The sequence below is a fragment of the Coturnix japonica genome, chromosome 29 (assembly GCF_054131305.1).
Source record: "Coturnix japonica strain WE chromosome 29, WE-NBRP24, whole genome shotgun sequence".
Taxonomy (NCBI): Eukaryota; Metazoa; Chordata; class Aves; order Galliformes; family Phasianidae; genus Coturnix; species Coturnix japonica.
The window spans coordinates 7196505-7204480 of NC_140691.1; positions in this window are offsets into that span (position 1 = coordinate 7196505).

A 7976-nucleotide genomic window follows, 5' to 3' on the forward strand; every position below is an offset into this window, starting at 1 on the left:
TGTGGTCCATCAGCAGGAAGGCCTTAAAAATTCATCCCTTGTAAGACTGAGAATTTATTACACTGGACTGGAATAAAACAACAAAAAACAACAAAAACGCCAAAACAACTTTAAAAAATTTGTATATTGTATATTATTTATATATATTATATATTATAATATATGATTATATAATATATATATTATAATATACATAATATACATTATATACATAATATATATAATATAATAAACACAATAATAAATTATATAATATATATTATATATATTATAATATTAAAAAAATTCTAATAAAAATAACCAAACCCAAAAAGTGTGTCCAGTCTTCTTGTTTTTAGACAGTCTGCTTTTGTAAACGTACAAGGAAAGGTAGAGGCTGAGGAAAGCCTCCAAAGTCTTTCTCAAGCGCTCTACCTACAAGTATTAGAATCAAGAGAGAAAGGAATCATCACTGCTTGCCTCTGTTCTTTGGGACACCTGAAGTACCTTGGAAGGCCACACTTCCTGAGCCCTACAGACAGTCTGTCCCAAAGCAGCTGTTTGATCATTTCCATTGGGTGACAATGCATAGTGCTTGCATCGTCTGCAGGCACAGACTCAGATGCAAATCCACATCCTTAACTGTAGGTCCGTACATCCTTTATATACATGCTCTAGCTCCTACTTGAAATTTTCTGTCTGTCCCTATATGTCAGCAGGGCAATTAGCAAGTCTCCTTCACGTCTAGACACCAACTGCCCATACAAGTGCGTGTGATAATGCACGCGGCTGCCGCCAGCACTCTGTGTAAAGAGAAACTGTCAGAGAGCTGCACATCAGGGAGGGGTTCCTTGGTCTCAGCCTCTGCTTGCTTTTCTGGCTGGCTGTGAGGGACGCTCACAACCAGGTGAGACAGTGGAGATCGCTGGGAGATAGGACAGTTACATTCCTTGGAGCCAGATGTGAGTTCTTCATTCTTGAGAGTTGAATTCTCTTCTGGTGACACAGCCGGTGAGACACAGACAGAGGGACGCCAGTGGACTGTTTGTTCTTGCCCACTTGTGTGTATGCACATGGCTGTGAGCAAGGCTGTGCACATCTTCATGCACAAATGAGCGTGCACGGAGCCGTGGACAGTGCTGGGGTTGCACACATGTGAGTGTGCATGGGTGAGTCCATTAGTGCACGCATGTGGGAGGGTGTGCAAGGATGAGGTGGTACGTGTGTGTGTGTGTGTGCAAGGATGGGGTGGTACGTGTGTGTGTGTGTGTGTGTATGTGTGCAGGGATGGGGTGGTACGTGTGTGTGTGTGTGTGTGTGTGCAGGGATGGGGTGGTACATGTGTGTGTGTGTGTGTGTGAGTGCAGGGATGGGGTGGTATGTGTGTGTGTGTGTGTGTGTGCAGGGATGGGGTGGTACGTGTGTGTGTGTGTGTGTGTGTGTGTGTGCAGGGATGGGGTGGTACGTGTGTGTGTGTGTGTGTGTGTGTGTGTGCAGGGATGGGGTGGTACGTGTGTGTGTATGTGTGTGTGTGTGCAGGGTTGGGGTGGTACGTGTGTGTGTGTGTGTGTGTGTGTGCAAGGAAGGGGTGGTACATGTGTGTGTGTGTGTGTGCAGGGATGGGTTGGTACGTGTGTGTGTGTGTGTGTGTGTGAGTGCAGGGAGAGAGTGGTATGTGTGTGTGTGTGTGTGTGTGTGTGTGAGTGCAGGGAGAGGGTGGTATGTGTGTGTGTGTGTGTGTGTGTGTGCGCGCAGGGATGGGGTGATACGTGTGTGTGTGTGTGTGTGTGCAGGGATGGGGTGATACATGTGTGTGTGTGTGTGTGCAGGGATGGGGTGGAATGTGTGTGTGTGTGTGTGCAAGGATGGGGTGGTACGTGTGTGTGTGTGAGTGCAGGGATGGGGTGGTACGTGTGTATGTGTGTGTGTGTGTGTGTGTGTGCAAGGATGGGGTGGTATGTGTGTGTGTGTGTGCAAGGATGCGGTGGTATGTGTGTGTGTGTGTGTGTATGTGTGCAGGGATGGGGTGGTACGTGTGTGTGTGTGTGTGTGTGTGCAGGGATGGGGTGGTACATGTGTGTGTGTGTGTGTGTGTGTGAGTGCAGGGATGGGGTGGTATGTGTGTGTGTGTGTGTGCAGGGATGGGGTGGTACGTGTGTGTGTGTGTGTGTGTGTGCAGGGATGGGGTGGTACGTGTGTGTGTGTGTGTGTGTGCAAGGATGGGGTGGTATGTGTGTGTGTGTGTGTGTGTGCAGGGATGTGGTGGTCCGTGTGTGTGTGTGTGTGTGTGTGTGCAAGGATGGGGTGGTACGTGTGTGTGTGTGTGTGTGTGTGCAGGGATGGGGTGGAACGTGTGTGTGTGTGTGTGTGAGTGCAGGGATGGGGTGGTACGTGTGTGTGTGTGTGTGTGTGTGTGTGCAGGGATGGGGTGGTACGTGTGTGTGTGTGTGTGCAGGGATGGGGTGGAACGTGTGTGTGTGTGTGTGTGTGTGTGTGTGTGTGTGCAGGGATGGGGTGGAACGTGTGTGTGTGTGTGTGTGTGTGTGTGTGTGTGTGCAGGGATGGGGTGGTACGTGTGTGTGTGTGTGTGTGTGTGCAGGGATGGGGTGGTACGTGTGTGTGTGTGTGTGTGTGTGTGTGTGTGCAGGGATGGGGTGGTGGCCATTTGCACGAGCACAGAGGTGTGCAAAGCGGTGGGCGATTGCTCCGTTGAAGCAAGAAGCAAGCGTGACAGTGCTCCAGTTGTAAGGAAGTGCATTGCTGGAACAGGGCAGAGCTGAGCCTGCAACTGCAGCCTCCTTTGCACAGCCCAGCTCTCAGAGGGTGAGACAGTTGTGCTTCCTGAGCAGCTCAGGGACGTTGTGGACAGAAGCAGCCGAGTCCAAAGTTCCTGGTGTGAAGTGCTCCGAACATCGGGCTCTCTGGGCGAGCTCCCGGCTGACAGCACTGCTCCCCTCTGCCCTCGCCCGGGCCTGCTGGGAGCTGCAGGGCCTGCTGGGAGCTGCAGGCCCCGCAGGAACTACCACTCCCAGGATGCTGTGCGGCAGCACCGGGCGCCGCCATGACAGTGCTGTGTGCAGTGCTGTGCAGGGCTGGGCCTGTGGGCTCAGGGCACCGGGTGCTCCTTCCCTGAGCCTGCCAGGAGGTAAGGCACCGTGAGGGTGGTTTGGGGGAGACCAAAAGACGTAGAGAGGACGTAGGTGGGACATGGAGGTGAGATAGATGGGGCATGAACTGGATCTAGAGAGAGGGGTGAGAAGGCAAGGTGGATATCCGACAGGTGGGGACAGGGGCCTGTACAGGTCAAGGGCCAAGTCCAGCTCTGCAAGCACAGCAACATGTCGGGGACGCCGGGCTGCGGCTGGGGATGGAGCAGAGCAAGATGGAGAAAGGGGGGAACATTCAGGGAGCGAAGAAATCTCCAAGTGGGGCTTTCTCCATAGCTCAGCCTGCAGCGCAGCCACACGACCTAGGCAGGCCTCAGACTGGGATCCTGCTGCTGGGTGCTGCAGGGTGCAGCCTGGCTCAGTCCTCTCTGCACCTGGGGACTGATGGCTGTGTCTGGGATGGCAGTGAGCCTCCTCCACTCCAGGCTGAGCCACTCAGCTCTCCCAGAATTCCCGTCCATCCCCCTTTCTCATCCCTCCATTCCCACGCAGAACTGACTGAGGAGGGGAGGGATGGGTCCAATGGTGGTGGCAGATCTGGGACACTGCCCTTTCTGCTGCCCTTTCACATTGCCCTGAAGGTGGGCCCGGGGGCCTGGGGAGGTGGGCTTTGTAACTGAAGGAGCGGCTGCAGGCAGGCAGAAATATAGAAGACATTTAATAATTGAACATAGCAAACAGTCAAGAAATGACAGTATTCCCAACCATTTCCCACCCTAACAATCCTTTCTGATCCCACCCTCTAAAACTCCCACCCCCAATCAACTTCCCTCCCTCTGCCAAAAACCTCCCAGCCCCCTGTTGTAATCCAAGAAGAATGGCAGCAGCCATGGATCAAGAGAAGGACTTGACAGAGCAGCAGCTGTGGAGCAGGATAAAGAGCAAACCGTGTTGGTGGTGGATGCGACAGGCAGTGCCAGCAGGGCGTCCCCTGCTTCAAAGTGCACCTTTCCTCTTTCACCCACCACACATTCTCTCCTGCATTCAGGGTCTGAGGGATTTCTTCCAGTTTTACTCCATATCCGCATGGCCAGTGCGTGATACAGAGCCCAAGTGGAACACCTGCTTGGAAAATGAAATCAACTCTCCCATTCAGTTCTATGAGCGTGCGCCTTCCTCTCAAGTGATGCGTGGTCATATTTGAAAAATCCAAATTAGTTGGATATAAGAGAGGTAATAGCATCATAACCGAGCATTGCTAATACATTCAATGATTATCCCGCAGATTCCAGCACCATTGGTAACATCAGACCCCATTGGATTCACATCCAATCTATTAACATAGTAGAAGCACAAGATAACCTGGATAATGCCTAATAACTCTGGTTCCTGAGACAGTAGTTGGCAAACCTGAAGGCAAAAGGTCAGCGTGCTAGGACAAACAGCCAGACAGCAGTATGGTTAAATATGGCTGCGTCCATCGACTGCCCGAAAAGCCATGCTTTTATAGCAGACAGACGAGGGTGTTTAAAAACCACAGACACCAATTGGAGGAAAGCTACCGCAATAACAACCCTTGGTCAAAGATCCCCCTTGAAAGCCACAAGCTACTCATTCTTTTCCTAGAGGTGTCCTTGGTTCTCATGCTGTTTCTCCCTCCACAGCTGCTGCTCTGTGAAGCCCTTCTCTTGATGCATGGCTGCTGCTCTGTAAAATTCTTCTGGTATTACAATGGCCCCCCAGATTCCCACCCCAATAATTCCTTCCTCCAAATTGCAACACTGAATTTCAGAGTGTAACATTATCAGAGTACAATTTCTCCCCCAGAATTGCCACCGCACCAAGTTCCTTCCTCATCTCCCTTTCTGCTCTTCTCGTCTGCGCGTCTTCCTTACTTTCATCCTGTCCTTTTTCTTCTGGTGATGGATATCTTCAGGCTGGAGGAGCTCTTGTCTTGCTGCAGCCACCCCAGCATCCCTTGCCAGCTGTGCTGTGCCCAAACTCATCCTCGCTGATCCATGCCAGCCGATCATCAATGTCTGCGATGTCCTCCGGGCTGCCTGCGCTTGTTGTCACTGCTGGAACAGCAGTCTGGAAAAGGCAATCTGGAAAAGTAAGTTCTTTGTACTTGAAAACTTCTCAGTTCTTTCTGATCTCGATATACAAAGAAGTTCCAAGTCCCTGTAGCTTTTGTGTTTTCTTTTGCAGAAGGATTCTGTGATTCTGTGTGATTCTGGATGATCTTTGAGATCCTTTTCAACCCAGGCCATTCTATGACTGTACAGTTCCATACTGGAACAAATATAAAATGCTAACTATGTAAAACATGGAGTCAAACCTGTGTGATTTGTCCACACCAGGAGGTGATTAGAAAACAATTTGTAAGCTACAAAGCTGCTTGCTGGAAAGGAAAAGAAAATAAAACTACAAGAATAAGGGAAAACATTTCTTCCTGAAAATAGGAAGAATAATGGACCTGCCATGAAATTTGGGTGAAGCTGCCTGATTTTATGAAGCTATTCACATTATTTTCTTGGTGCTGTGTTTCCCAAATGAGTGGTTTCTGGCTCTGCTTCAGCACCAGTCTGCATGTGAACATCAACTCTATTCACCATCTGGGAAGATTAGGACTTCCCTTCTCCCACCAGCACCACTGAATTACAGTTACTCAGTGGTTAAACAAAGGAATCCTTAAAGAAGGGTTTACAGCTGTCCTGTTATCTGAAGTGCTTGGGGCATTCTGATACTATTAAGCTCTATGTATTAACAAGTTAAAAATTAAAGGTAGGCATCTGATTGTTGTGACAGTTTCTAAGTTATTTGGAAAGCTGTACCACCCAACCACATCTATTTGATGGAGGTGACAAAGCTCAGTTTAATTTCTGACTGCTGTTTAAATTCTGAAGCTCGAGCTGGTTCCTGGAGCAGAAAAAGCTCGGAAGCTGTCCCTCCTACAAGCAGGCACCTCTGAGCAAAATATGACATCTCAGTTTCTGATGGTAAGGTCAGGAGATCTGATTCTAGCGTCTAGCTTTCGGCTTCATGCTATGTTAGTGGGACCTTTGGCATCTAGCACTTAATGATCTTGAAGGTTTCTTCCAACCCAAGCCCTCCCATGATCCTATGATTCTGTGATTTCATTCAGGTTTATTAAGATGAGATGAGTTCTCCTAAATGTGCTGTTCTCCATATGATTATAATTGGAGTCTAGATGGGTGACTGAAACCAGACACCAAACTTTCTGATGGCCAAAATGAAATGAAATCAATCCTTTACTGTGTCAGTAGTCTGTAACTAGAGCCCATCAGGTAATTCCCAGCCTCCTGCCTGTATCAGTGGCTGCACACAGTGAAAAAGTCTGATGGGATTTTAACCTGTAAAATGTTCCAAAGCAACCAGAGGGTGAATATATTCACTATGCAAATACCTACAGGGATAAGCTTGTCATGTATGTCCTCAGGAAGCACAGTAGTTAATGGTGGGACTCAGTAGGTCATGCTGAAAGTTGAGTCTGCTGATCTTGAAGGTCTTTTCCAGCCTAAATGACCTTATGCTAATATTTCTGTATTTATTTCTGCTCAGCTCCCAGAAAACCTCCCACCCAGCCCCCAGTTGACCCCGTGGTGAAAAATAAAACAGAAACGTCAGTGACGCTGGCATGGTCCCCTCCGAAGATGCACCTCCCCATTCCAATCCATGGCTACATGTGGAACCCAATAAACTAACTGGCTTCACGTGGGTGAGGTGCCACGAGTCTCATGTCCCCGTCCCAGAGTTCACGGTGAGCAATCTGTCTGAAGAGGCTGATGATCAGTTCCGAGTGTCTGCAGTCAATGCGCATGGACAGAGCCCGTCTCTGGAATTCCCAGGGAGCGTGCACCTTGGTAAGCACAAAAACCCCAATGGAAATGGGTCAGCGTGTGCTGAGCAGCTGTGTTGGCTCCCTAAAGATGTTTCCTTTGACTTTAAGGATAGTAGTGCATTAACACACCAAAGGCTTTCCTTTATTCCTAGTTCTCCTATCTCATATCAACCTCCAGCTACCACTAAAGTGATACAAGTTATGTTTCTGTGACAGAGAGTTGAATATCCTTATCTTTTGATATCTCACATGTGCAAGAGGCAGAACTTTCTGTAACAGACCTTAAGCACAGAAGTGCTTCTTCCAGCACTCATGCAAAGGGAGAAGTAGAAATGTACCTATGATTTAATCTTCCATCTCTAAATGAGATACCAGACTTGCATCTAAAGAGCATTAAGACAAACATGTTGTTCTTCCTCAGACCCAGTCCTGGCTGTGAAATCCCCCCTAACAACTGGTGAAGCTGTACCTGGAGGGGATGCCATGTTTACTATTGACCTTACAACAACGTGTTGCGGCACTTGGTACCTCAATGGTAAAGTCTTACAGGAAAGTGAGACCTGCATCATCAAGAGAACCCAAACTACTCACAGCCTAATCATAAAGAACGTCACCAAGAACGATGATGGAGCAGAAGTGAAATTTGTTGCCAAAAATGTTGATGTCAGCACCAAGATGAGAGTGAGAGGTATTTGCTTTGATCCTTCTCCTTTCCTCTTACAGTCAATGCATAGTTGCTGTGATCTGATGATTAGAACTGGGGCTGCAGGCATTCACTGACTGTACCAAATACCTGAAATTGCATCCCATGGACTGACGTGAGTCCTGGTAATGACCTAAACATGATAGCACTGAGTGTAGGGTAAGCCAGTCTACCCAGCTGCTTGGTATCTGAACCAGATTGCTTCATGCCAGCTGATGAATGTCTGCAGTTCACAGCTCTTGGCCAGTGCATTCAGTCAGCAGGTTTACCACTGCATCACCATGGAGCAGTACTTTCAGCTCCAGGTTCAGACAGCCTTTCTGAT